Below are 13,581 nucleotides of genomic sequence, written 5' to 3' on the forward strand. Positions count from 1 at the left end.
AGATTTCCAGGCTAGCCCCTTCTGCCTGCCAGCTATCTGCAGACGTTCGCATTTTCGGAGCAGGACTCCCACAGCCTCCCAGCACGAACCCCATAAGCTACGTTTGAAGTTTGAGATGGCAAGACAAGCAAGCAGCGCAAGTCTCTGTGCCTCTGTGCGAGCAGTGCCGTGGGCAGATGAGGCTGACAAACAGCTTTCCAGGCTAGCCCCTTCTGCCTGCCAGCTATCTGCAGACGTTTGCATTTTCGGAGCAGGGCTCCAGCAGGCTCCCGGCACGAACCCCATAAGATATGTTTGAGGTGGCAAGACAAGCAAGCAGCCCCAGGCTCTGTGCCCCTTTGCGAGGAGTGTCATGGGCAGATGAGGCTGACAAAAACAGCTTTCCAGGCTAGCCCCTTCTGCCTGCCAGCTATCTGCAGATGTTCGCATTTTCGGAGCAGGGCTGCCACAGGCTCCCAGCACGGACCCCATAAGCTACATTTGAAGTTTGAGATGGCAAGACAAGCAAGCAGCCCCAGTCTCTGTGCCTCTGTGCGAGCAGTGCCGTGGGCAGATGAGGCTGACAAACAGCTTTCCAGGCTAGCCCCTTCTGCCTGCCAGCTATCTGCAGGTATTCGCAATTTCGGAGCAGGGCTGCACAGGCTCCCGTCACGGACCCCATAAGCTACGTTTGAAGTTTGAGATAGCAAGACAAGCAAGCAGCGCAAGTCTCTGTGCCTCTGTGCGAGCAGTGCCGTGGGCAGATGAGGCTGACAAAAACAGCTTTCCAGGCTAGCCCCTTCTGCCTGCCAGCTATCTGCAGACGTTCGCATTTTCGGAGCAGGGCTCCCACAGCCTCCCGACATGGACCCCATAAGATATGTTTGCAGGTTGAGGTGGCAAGACAAGCAAGCAGCCCCAGCCTCTGTGCCTCTGTGCGAGCAGTGCCGTGGGCAGATGAGGCTGACAAACAGCTTTCCAGGCTAGCCCCTTCTGCCTGCCAGCTATCTGCAGACGTTCGCATTTTCGGAGCAGGGCTCCAGCAGGCTCCCGGCACGAACCCCATAAGCTACGTTTGAAGTTTGAGATGGCAAGACAAGCAAGCAGCGCAAGTCTCTGTGCCTCTGTGCGAGCAGTGCCGTGGGCAGATGAGGCTGACAAACAGCTTTCCAGGCTAGCCCCTTCTGCCTGCCAGCTATCTGCAGACGTTTGCATTTTCGGAGCAGGGCTCCAGCAGGCTCCCGGCACGAACCCCATAAGATATGTTTGAGGTGGCAAGACAAGCAAGCAGCCCCAGGCTCTGTGCCTCTTTGCGAGGAGTGTCATGGGCAGATGAGGCTGACAAAAACAGCTTTCCAGGCTAGCCCCTTCTGCCTGCCAGCTATCTGCAGACGTTCGCATTTTCGGAGCAGGGCTGCACAGGCTCCCGGCACGGACCACATAAGCTGAGTTTGAAGTTTGAGATAGCAAGACAAGCAAGCAGCGCAAGTCTCTGTGCCTCTGTGCGAGCAGTGCCGTGGGCAGATGAGGCTGACAAACAGCTTTCCAGGCTAGCCCCTTCTGCCTGCCAGCTATGTGCAGACGTTTGCATTTTCGGAGCAGGGCTCCAGTAGGCTCCGGTCACAAACCCCATAAGATATGTTTGTGGTGGCAAGACAAGCAAGCAGCCCCAGTCTCTGTGCCTCTGTGCGAGCAGTGCCATGGGCAGATGAGGCTGACAGACAGCTTTCCAGGCTAGCCCCTTCTGCCTGCCAGCTATCTGCAGGTGTTCGCATTTTCGGAGCAGGGCTGCCGCTGGCTCCCGGCACGAATCCTCTTAAGCTACTTTTGAAGTTTGATGTGGCAAGACAAGCAAGCAGCCCCAGGCTCTGTGCCTCTTTGCGAGGAGTGTCATGGGCAGATGAGGCTGACAAAAACAGCTTTCCAGGCTAGCCCCTTCTGCCTGCCAGCTATCTGCAGACGTTCGCATTTTCGGAGCAGGGCTGCCACAGGCTCCCAGCACGGACCCCATAAGCTACATTTGAAGTTTGAGATGGCAAGACAAGCAAGCAGCCCCAGTCTCTGTGCCTCTGTGCGAGCAGTGCCGTGGGCAGATGAGGCTGAAAAAAACAGCTTTCCAGGCTAGCCCCTTCTGCCTGTCAGCTATCTGCAGACGTTCGCATTTTGGGAGCAGGGCTGCCACAGGCTCCCAGCACGGACCCCATAATCGACATTTGAAGTTTGAGATGGCAAGACAAGCAAGCAGCCCCAGTCTCTGTGCCTCTGTGCGAGCAGTGCCATGGGCAGATGAGGCTGAGCAACAGCTTTCCAGGCTAGCCCCTTCTGCCTGCCAGCTATCTGCAGACGTTCGCATTTTCGGAGCAGGGCTGCCGCATGCTCCGGAACGGACCCCATAAGATACGTTTGAAGTTTGAGGTGGCAAGACAAGCAAGCAGCGCCAGTCTCTGTGCCTCTGTGCGAGCAGTGCCGTGGGCAGATGAGGCTGACAAACAGCTTTCCAGGCTAGCCCCTTCTGGCTGCCAGCTATCTGCAGGTGTTCGCATTTTCGGAGCAGGGCTCCAGCAAGCTCCCGGCACAGACCCCATAAGCTACGTTTGAAGTTTGAGATGGCAAGACAAGCAAGCAGCCCCAGCCTCTGTGCCTCTGTGCGAGCAGTGCCGTGGGCAGATGAGGCTGACAAACAGCTTTCCAGGCTAGCCCCTTCTGGCTGCCAGCTATCTGCAGACGTTCGCATTTTCGGAGCAGGTCTCCCACAGCCTCCCGGCACGGACCCCATAAGATATATTTGCAGGTTGAGGTGGCAAGACAAGCAAGCAGCCCCAGCCTCTGTGCCTCTGTGCAAGCAGTGCCGTGGGCAGATGAGGCTGACAAACAGCTTTCCAGGCTAGCCCCTTCTGCCTGCCAGCTATCTGCAGGTATTCGCAATTTCGGAGCAGGGGTGCACAGGCTCCCAGCACGGACCCCATAAGCTACGTTTGAAGTTTGAGATAGCAAGACAAGCAAGCAGCGCAAGTCTCTGTGCCTCTGTGCGAGCAGTGCCGTGGGCAGATGAGGCTGACAAACAGCTTTCCAGGCTAGCCCCTTCTGCCTGCCAGCTATCTGCAGACGTTCGCATTTTCGGAGCAGGGCTCCAGCAGGCTCCCGGCACGAACCCCATAAGCTACGTTTGAAGTTTGTGATGGCAAGACAAGCAAGCAGCCCCAGTCTCTGTGCCTCTGTGCGAGCAGTGCCGTGGGCAGATGAGGCTGACAAACAGCTTTCCAGGCTAGCACCTTCTGCCTGCCAGCTATCTGCAGGCGTTCGCATTTTCGGAGCAGGGCTGCCATAGGCTCCCGGCACGCATCCCCTTAAGCTACTTTTGAAGTTTGATGTGGCAAGACAAGCAAGCAGCCCCAGCCTCTGTGCCTCTGTGCGAGCAGTGCCGTGGGCAGATGAGGCTGACAAACAGCTTTCCAGGCTAGCCCCTTCTGCCTGCCAGCTATCTGCAGACGTTCGCATTTTCGAACAGGGCTGCCGCAAGCTCCCGTCACGGACACCCTTTAGCTACTTTTGAAGTTTGATGTGGCAAGACAAGCAAGCAGCCCCAGTCTCTGTGCCTCTGTGCGAGCAGTGCCGTGGGCAGATGAGGCTGACAAACAGCTTTCCAGGCTAGCCCCTTCTGGCTGCCAGCTATCTGCAGACATTCGCATTTTGGGAGTAGGGCTCCCACAGGCTCCCAGCACGAACCCCATAAGCTACGTTTGAAGTTTGAGATGGCAAGACAAGCAAGCAGCGCAAGTCTCTGTGCCTCTGTGCGAGCAGTGCCGTGGGCAGATGAGGCTGACAAACAGCTTTCCAGGCTAGCCCCTTCTGCCTGCCAGCTATCTGCAGACGTTTGCATTTTCGGAGCAGTGCTCCAGCAGGCTCCCGGCACGAACCCCATAAGATATGTTTGAGGTGGCAAGACAAGCAAGCAGCCCCAGTCTCTGTGGCTCTGTGCGAGCAGTGAAGTGGGCAGATGAGGCTGACAAACAGCTTTCCAGGCTAGCCCCTTCTGCCTGCCAGCTATCTGCAGGTGTTCGCATTTTCGGAGCAGGACTGCCGCAGGCTGCAGCCGCGGACCCCATAATCTACTTTTGAAGTTTGAGGTGTCAAGACAAGCAAGCAGCCCCAGGCTCTGTGCCTCCGTGCGAGAGGTGCCGTGGGCAGATGAGGCTGACAAAAACAGCTTTCCAGGCTAGCCCCTTCTGGCTGCCAGCTATCTGCAGACGTTCGCATTTTTGGAGCAGGGCTCCCACAGCCTCCCGGCACGGAACCCATAAGATATGTTTGCAGGTTGAGGTGGCAAGACAAGCAAGCAGCCCCAGCCTCTGTGCCTCTGTGCGAGCAGTGCCGTGGGCAGATGAGGCTGACAAACAGCTTTCCAGGCTAGCCCCTTCTGCCTGCCAGCTATCTGCAGGTATTCGCAATTTCGGAGCAGGGGTGCACAGGCTCCCAGCACGGACCCCATAAGCTACGTTTGAAGTTTGAGATAGCAAGACAAGCAAGCAGCGCAAGTCTCTGTGCCTCTGTGCGAGCAGTGCCGTGGGCAGATGAGGCTGACAAACAGCTTTCCAGGCTAGCCCTTTCTGCCTGCCAGCTATCTGCAGACGTTCGCATTTTCGGAGCAGGGCTTCCACAGCCTCCCAGCACGGACCCCATAAGATATATTTGCAGGTTGAGGTGGCAAGACAAGCAAGCAGCCCCAGCCTCTGTGCCTCTGTGCGAGCAGTGCCGTGGGCAGATGAGGCTGACAAACAGCTTTCCAGGCTAGCCCCTTCTGCCTGCCAGCTATCTGCAGGTATTCGCAATTTCGGAGCAGGGCTGCACAGGCTCCCGGCACGGACCACATAAGCTACGTTTGAAGTTTGAGATAGCAAGACAAGCAAGCAGCCCCAGTCTCTGTGCCTCTGTGCGAGCAGTGCCGTGGGCAGATGAGACTGACAAACAGCTTTCCAGGCTAGCCCCTTCTGCCTGCCAACTATCTGGAGACGTTCGCATTTTCGGAGCAGGGCTCCAGCAGGCTCCTGGCACGCAATCCCTTAAGCTACTTTTGAAGTTTGATGTGGCAAGACAAGGAAGCAGCCCCAGTCTCTGTGCCTCTGTGCCAGCAGTGCCGTGGGCAGATGAGGCTGACAAACAGCTTTCCAGGCTAGCCCCTTCTGCCTGCCAGCTATCTGCAGACGTTCGCATTTTCGGACAGGGCTGCCGCAGGATCCCGTCACGAACCCCATAAGCTACGTTTGAATTCTGAGATGGCAAGACAAGCAAGAAGCGCAAGTCTCTGTGCCTCTGTGCGAGCAGTGCCGTGGGCAGATGAGGCTGACAAACAGCTTTCCAGGCTAGCCCCTTCTGCCTGACAGCTATCTGCAGACGTTTGCATTTTCGGAGCAGGGCTCCAGCAGGCTCCCGGCACGAACCCCATAAGATATGTTTGAAGTTTGAGATGGCAAGACAAGCAAGCAGCCCCAGTCTCTGTGCCTCTGTGCGAGCAGTGCCGTGGGCAGATGAGGCTGACAAACAGCTTTCCAGGCTAGCCCCTTCTGCCTGCCAGCTATCTGCAGACATTCGCATTTTGGGAGCAGGGCTCCCACAGGCTCCCAGCACGAACCCCATAAGCTACGTTTGAAGTTTGAGATGGCAAGACAAGCAAGCAGCCCCAGTCTCTGTGCCTCTGTGCGAGCAGTGCCGTGGGCAGATGAGGCTGACAAACAGCTTTCCAGGCTAGCCCCTTCTGCCTGCCAGCTATCTGCAGACATTCGCATTTTGGGAGCAGGGCTCCCACAGGCTCCCAGCACGAACCCCATAAGCTACGTTTGAAGTTTGAGATGGCAAGGCAAGCAAGCAGCCCCAGCCTCTGTGCCTCTGTGCGAGCAGTGCCGTGGGCAGATGAGGCTGACAAACAGTTTTCCAGGCTAGCCCCTTCTGCCTGCCAGCTATCTGCAGACGTTCGCATTTTCGGAGCAGGTCTCCCACAGCCTCCCGGCACGGACCCCATAAGATACGTTTGCAGGTTGAGGTGGCAAGACAAGCAAGCCGCCCCAGCCTCTGTGCCTCTGTGCGAGCAGTGCCGTGGGCAGATGAGGCTGACAAACAGCTTTCCAGGCTAGCCCCTTCTGCCTGCCAGCTATCTGCAGGTATTCGCAATTTCGGAGCAGGGCTGCACAGGCTCCCGTCACGGACACCATAAGCTACGTTTGAAGTTTGAGATAGCAAGACAAGCAAGCAGCGCAAGTCTCTGTGCCTCTGTGCGAGCAGTGCCGTGGGCAGATGAGGCTGACAAAAACAGCTTTCCAGGCTAGCCCCTTCTGCCTGCCAGCTATCTGCAGACGTTCGCATTTTCGGAGCAGGGCTCCCACAGCCTCCCGACATGGACCCCATAAGATATGTTTGCAGGTTGAGGTGGCAAGACAAGCAAGCAGCCCCAGCCTCTGTGCCTCTGTGCGAGCAGTGCCGTGGGCAGATGAGGCTGACAAAAACAGCTTTCCAGGCTAGCCCCTTCTGCCTGCCTGCTATCTACAGACATTCGCACTTTCGGAGCAGGGCTGTGACAGGAGCCTGGCAGGGACACCACCATTCCCAGCATGCGTTTGAAGTTTGAGGTGGCAAGACAAGCAAGCAGCCCCAGGCTCTGTGCCTCTTTGCGAGGAGTGTCATGGGCAGATGAGGCTGACAAAAACAGCTTTCCAGGCTAGCCCCTTCTGCCTGCCAGCTATCTGCAGACGTTCGCATTTTCGGAGCAGGGCTCCAGCAAGCTCCCGGCACGGAACACATAAGCTACGTTTGAAGTTTGAGATTGCAAGACAAGCAAGCAGCGCAAGTCTCTGTGCCTCTGTGCGAGCAGTGCCGTGGGCAGATGAGGCTGACAAACAGCTTTCCAGGCTAGCCCCTTCTGCCTGCCAGCTATGTGCAGACGTTTGCATTTTCGGAGCAGGGCTCCAGTAGGCTCCGGTCACGAACCCCATAAGATATGTTTGTGGTGGCAAGACAAGCAAGCAGCCCCAGTCTCTGTGCCTCTGTGCGAGCAGTGCCATGGGCAGATGAGGCTGACAGACAGCTTTCCAGGCTAGCCCCTTCTGCCTGCCAGCTATCTGCAGGTGTTCGCATTTTCGGAGCAGGGCTGCCGCTGGCTCCCGGCACGGATCCTCTTAAGCTACTTTTGAAGTTTGATGTGGCAAGACAAGCAAGCAGCCCCAGGCTCTGTGCCTCTTTGCGAGGAGTGTCATGGGCAGATGAGGCTGACAAAAACAGCTTTCCAGGCTAGCCCCTTCTGCCTGCCAGCTATCTGCAGGTGTTCGCATTTTCGGAGCAGGGCTGCCGCTGGCTCCCGGCACGGATCCTCTTAAGCTACTTTTGAAGTTTGATGTGGCAAGACAAGCAAGCAGCCCCAGTCTCTGTGCCTCTGTGCGAGCAGTGCCGTGGGCAGATGAGGCTGACAAACAGCTTTCCAGGCTAGCCCCTTCTGCCTGCCAGCTATCTGCAGACATTCGCATTTTGGGAGCAGGGCTCCCACAGGCTCCCAGCACGAACCCCATAAGCTACGTTTGAAGTTTGAGATGGCAAGACAAGCAAGCAGCCCCAGTCTCTGTGCCTCTGTGCGAGCAGTGCCGTGGGCAGATGAGGCTGACAAACAGCTTTCCAGGCTAGCCCCTTCTGCCTGCCAGCTATCTGCAGACATTCGCATTTTGGGAGCAGGGCTCCCACAGGCTCCCAGCACGAACCCCATAAGCTACGTTTGAAGTTTGAGATGGCAAGGCAAGCAAGCAGCCCCAGCCTCTGTGCCTCTGTGCGAGCAGTGCCGTGGGCAGATGAGGCTGACAAACAGTTTTCCAGGCTAGCCCCTTCTGCCTGCCAGCTATCTGCAGACGTTCGCATTTTCGGAGCAGGTCTCCCACAGCCTCCCGGCACGGACCCCATAAGATACGTTTGCAGGTTGAGGTGGCAAGACAAGCAAGCAGCCCCAGCCTCTGTGCCTCTGTGCGAGCAGTGCCGTGGGCAGATGAGGCTGACAAACAGCTTTCCAGGCTAGCCCCTTCTGCCTGCCAGCTATCTGCAGGTATTCGCAATTTCGGAGCAGGGCTGCACAGGCTCCCGTCACGGACACCATAAGCTACGTTTGAAGTTTGAGATAGCAAGACAAGCAAGCAGCGCAAGTCTCTGTGCCTCTGTGCGAGCAGTGCCGTGGGCAGATGAGGCTGACAAAAACAGCTTTCCAGGCTAGCCCCTTCTGCCTGCCAGCTATCTGCAGACGTTCGCATTTTCGGAGCAGGGCTCCCACAGCCTCCCGACATGGACCCCATAAGATATGTTTGCAGGTTGAGGTGGCAAGACAAGCAAGCAGCCCCAGCCTCTGTGCCTCTGTGCGAGCAGTGCCGTGGGCAGATGAGGCTGACAAAAACAGCTTTCCAGGCTAGCCCCTTCTGCCTGCCTGCTATCTACAGACATTCGCACTTTCGGAGCAGGGCTGTGACAGGAGCCTGGCAGGGACACCACCATTCCCAGCATGCGTTTGAAGTTTGAGGTGGCAAGACAAGCAAGCAGCCCCAGGCTCTGTGCCTCTTTGCGAGGAGTGTCATGGGCAGATGAGGCTGACAAAAACAGCTTTCCAGGCTAGCCCCTTCTGCCTGCCAGCTATCTGCAGACGTTCGCATTTTCGGAGCAGGGCTCCAGCAAGCTCCCGGCACGGAACACATAAGCTACGTTTGAAGTTTGAGATTGCAAGACAAGCAAGCAGCGCAAGTCTCTGTGCCTCTGTGCGAGCAGTGCCGTGGGCAGATGAGGCTGACAAACAGCTTTCCAGGCTAGCCCCTTCTGCCTGCCAGCTATGTGCAGACGTTTGCATTTTCGGAGCAGGGCTCCAGTAGGCTCCGGTCACGAACCCCATAAGATATGTTTGTGGTGGCAAGACAAGCAAGCAGCCCCAGTCTCTGTGCCTCTGTGCGAGCAGTGCCATGGGCAGATGAGGCTGACAGACAGCTTTCCAGGCTAGCCCCTTCTGCCTGCCAGCTATCTGCAGGTGTTCGCATTTTCGGAGCAGGGCTGCCGCTGGCTCCCGGCACGGATCCTCTTAAGCTACTTTTGAAGTTTGATGTGGCAAGACAAGCAAGCAGCCCCAGGCTCTGTGCCTCTTTGCGAGGAGTGTCATGGGCAGATGAGGCTGACAAAAACAGCTTTCCAGGCTAGCCCCTTCTGCCTGCCAGCTATCTGCAGACGTTCGCATTTTCGGAGCAGGGCTGCCACAGGCTCCCAGCACGGACCCCATAAGCTACATTTGAAGTTTGAGATGGCAAGACAAGCAAGCAGCCCCAGTCTCTGTGCCACTGTGCGAGCAGTGCCGTGGGCAGATGAGGCTGAAAAAAACAGCTTTCCAGGCTAGCCCCTTCTGCCTGCCAGCTATCTGCAGACGTTCGCATTTTGGGAGCAGGGCTGCCACAGGCTCCCAGCACGGACCCCATAAGCTACATTTGAAGTTTGAGATGGCAAGACAAGCAAGCAGCGCCAGTCTCTGTGCCTCTGTGCGAGCAGTGCCATGGGCAGATGAGGCTGAGCAACAGCTTTCCAGGCTAGCCCCTTCTGCCTGCCAGCTATCTGCAGACATTCGCATTTTCGGAGCAGGGCTGCCGCAGGCTCCGGAACGGACCCCATAAGATACGTTTGAAGTTTGAGGTGGCAAGACAAGCAAGCAGCGCCAGTCTCTGTGCCTCTGTGCGAGCAGTGCCGTGGGCAGATGAGGCTGACAAACAGCTTTCCAGGCTAGCCCCTTCTGGCTGCCAGCTATCTGCAGACGTTCGCATTTTCGGAGCAGGGCTCCAGCAAGCTCCCGGCACAGACCCCATAAGCTACGTTTGAAATTTGAGATGGCAAGACAAGCAAGCAGCCCCAGCCTCTGTGCCTCTGTGCGAGCAGTGCCATGGGCAGATGAGGCTGACAAACAGCTTTCCAGGCTAGCCCCTTCTACCTGCCAGCTATCTGCAGGTATTCGCAATTTCGGAGCAGGGCTGCACAGGCTCCCGTCACGGACCCCATAAGCTACGTTTGAAGTTTGAGATAGCAAGACAAGCAAGCAGCGCAAGTCTCTGTGCCTCTGTGCGAGCAGTGCCGTGGGCAGATGAGGCTGACAAAAACAGCTTTCCAGGCTAGCCCCTTCTGCCTGCCAGCTATCTGCAGACGTTCGCATTTTCGGAGCAGGGCTCCCACAGCCTCCCGGCATGGACCCCATAAGATATGTTTGCAGGTTGAGGTGGCAAGACAAGCAAGCAGCCCCAGCCTCTGTGCCTCTGTGCGAGCAGTGCCGTGGGCAGATGAGGCTGACAAACAGCTTTCCAGGCTAGCCCCTTCTGCCTGCCAGCTATCTGCAGACGTTCGCATTTTCGGAGCAGGGCTCCAGCAGGCTCCCGGCACGGACCCCATAAGCTACGTTTGAAGTTTGAGATGGCAAGACAAGCAAGCAGCGCAAGTCTCTGTGCCTCTGTGCGAGCAGTGCCGTGGGCAGATGAGGCTGACAAACAGCTTTCCAGGCTAGCCCCTTCTGCCTGCCAGCTATCTGCAGACGTTTGCATTTTCGGAGCAGGGCTCCAGCAGGCTCCCGGCACGGACCACATAAGCTACGTTTGAAGTTTGAGATGGCAAGACAAGCAAGCAGCCCCAGCCTCTGTGCCTCTGTGCGAGCAGTGCCGTGGGCAGATGAGGCTGACAAACAGCTTTCCAGGCTAGCCCCTTCTGGCTGCCAGCTATCTGCAGACGTTCGCATTTTCGGAGCAGGGCTGCACAGGCTCCCGGCACGGACCACATAAGCTGAGTTTGAAGTTTGAGATAGCAAGACAAGCAAGCAGCGCAAGTCTCTGTGCCTCTGTGCGAGCAGTGCCGTGGGCAGATGAGGCTGACAAACAGCTTTCCAGGCTAGCCCCTTCTGCCTGCCAGCTATGTGCAGACGTTTGCATTTTCGGAGCAGGGCTCCAGTAGGCTCCGGTCACGAACCCCATAAGATATGTTTGTGGTGGCAAGACAAGCAAGCAGCCCCAGTCTCTGTGCCTCTGTGCGAGCAGTGCCATGGGCAGATGAGGCTGACAGACAGCTTTCCAGGCTAGCCCCTTCTGCCTGCCAGCTATCTGCAGGTGTTCGCATTTTCGGAGCAGGGCTGCCGCTGGCTCCCGGCACGGATCCTCTTAAGCTACTTTTGAAGTTTGATGTGGCAAGACAAGCAAGCAGCCCCAGGCTCTGTGCCTCTGTGCGAGCAGTGCCGTGTGCAGATGAGGCTGACAAACAGCTTTCCAGGCTAGCCCCTTCTGGCTGCCAGCTATCTGCAGACGTTCGCATTTTCGAACAGGGCTCCAGCAAGCTCCCGGCACGGACCCCATAAGCTACGTTTGAAGTTTGAGATGGCAAGACAAGCAAGCAGCCCCAGCCTCTGTGCCTCTGTGCGAGCAGTGCCGTGGGCAGATGAGGCTGACAAACAGCTTTCCAGGCTAGCCCCTTCTCCCTGCCAGCTATCTGCAGACGTTCGCATTTTCGGAGCAGGTCTCCCACAGCCTCCCGGCACGGACCCCATAAGATATGTTTGCAGGTTGAGGTGGCAAGACAAGCAAGCAGCCCCAGCCTCTGTGCCTCTGTGCGAGCAGTGCCATGGGCAGATGAGGCTGACAAACAGCTTTCCAGGCTAGCCCCTTCTGCCTGCCAGCTATCTGCAGACGTTCGCACTTTCGGAGCAGGGCTGCGAAAGGAGCCTGGCTGGGACACCATCTTTCCCAGGCTACGTTTGAAGTTTGAGGTGGCAAGACAAGCAAGCAGCCCCAGGCTCTGTGCCTCTTTGCGAGCAGTGCTATGGGCAGATGAGGCTGACAAACAGCTTTCCAGGCTAGCCCCTTCTGCCTGCCAGCTATCTGCAGACGTTTGCATTTTCGGAGCAGGGCTGTAGCAGGCTCCCGGAACGGACCCCATAAGATACGTTTGAAGTTTGAGGTGGCAAGACAAGCAAGCAGCGCAAGTCTCTGTGCCTCTGTGCGAGCAGTGCCGTGGGCAGATGAGGCTGACAAAAACAGCTTTCCAGGCTAGCCCCTTCTGCCTGCCAGCTATCTGCAGACGTTCGCATTTTCGGAGCAGGGCTCCCACAGCCTCCCGGCATGGACCCCATAAGATATGTTTGCAGGTTGAGGTGGCAAGACAAGCAAGCAGCCCCAGCCTCTGTGCCTCTGTGCGAGCAGTGCCGTGGGCAGATGAGGCTGACAAACAGCTTTCCAGGCTAGCCCCTTCTGCCTGCCAGCTATCTGCAGACGTTCGCATTTTCGGAGCAGGGCTCCAGCAGGCTCCCGGTACGAACCCCATAAGCTACGTTTGAAGTTTGAGATGGCAAGACAAGCAAGCAGCGCAAGTCTCTGTGCCTCTGTGCGAGCAGTGCCGTGGGCAGATGAGGCTGACAAACAGCTTTCCAGGCTAGCCCCTTCTGGTTGCCAGCTATCTGCAGGCGTTCGCATTTTCGGAGCAGGGCTGCCGCAGGCTCCAGGCACGCATCCCCTTAAGCTACTTTTGAAGTTTGATGTGGCAAGACAAGCAAGCAGCCCCAGTCTCTGTGCCTCTGTGCGAGCAGTGCCGTGGGCAGATGAGGCTGACAAAAACAGCTTTCCAGGCTAGCCCCTTCTGCCTGCCAGCTATCTGCAGACATTCGCATTTTGGGAGCAGGGCTCCCACAGGCTCCCAGCACGAACCCCATAAGCTACGTTTGAAGTTTGAGATGGCAAGACAAGCAAGCAGCGCAAGTCTCTGTGCCTCTGTGCGAGCAGTGCCGTGGGCAGATGAGGCTGACAAACAGCTTTCCAGGCTAGCCCCTTCTGCCTGCCAGCTATCTGCAGACGTTTGCATTTTCGGAGCAGGGCTCCAGCAGGCTCCCGGCACGAACCCCATAAGATATGTTTGAGGTGGCAAGACAAGCAAGCAGCCCCAGGCTCTGTGCCTCTTTGCGAGGAGTGTCATGGGCAGATGAGGCTGACAAAAACAGCTTTCCAGGCTAGCCCCTTCTGCCTGCCAGCTATCTGCAGATGTTCGCATTTTCGGAGCAGGGTTGCCACAGGCTCCGAGCACGGACCCCATAAGCTACATTTGAAGTTTGAGATGGCAAGACAAGCAAGCAGCCCCAGTCTCTGTGCCTCTGTGCGAGCAGTGCCGTGGGCAGATGAGGCTGACAAACAGCTTTCCAGGCTAGCCCCTTCTGCCTGCCAGCTATCTGCAGACGTTCTCATTTTCGGAGCAGGGCTCCAGCAAGCTCCCGGCACGGACCCCATAAGATATGTTTGCAGGTTGAGGTGGCAAGACAAGCAAGCAGCCCCAGCCTCTGTGCCTCTGTGCGAGCAGTGCCGTGGGCAGATGAGGCTGACAAACAGCTTTCCAGGCTAGCCCCTTCTGCCTGCCAGCTATCTGCAGGTATTCGCAATTTCGGAGCAGGGCTGCACAGGCTCCCGTCACGGACCCCATAAGCTACGTTTGAAGTTTGAGATGGCAAGACAAGCAAGCAGCGCAAGTCTCTGTGCCTCTGTGCGAGCAGTGCCGTGGGCAGATGAGGCTGACAAAAACAGCTTTCCAGGCTAGCCCCTT

Source organism: Opisthocomus hoazin, chromosome 14 (genome assembly GCF_030867145.1).
Source record: "Opisthocomus hoazin isolate bOpiHoa1 chromosome 14, bOpiHoa1.hap1, whole genome shotgun sequence".
In the NCBI taxonomy this organism is placed as follows: domain Eukaryota; kingdom Metazoa; phylum Chordata; class Aves; order Opisthocomiformes; family Opisthocomidae; genus Opisthocomus; species Opisthocomus hoazin.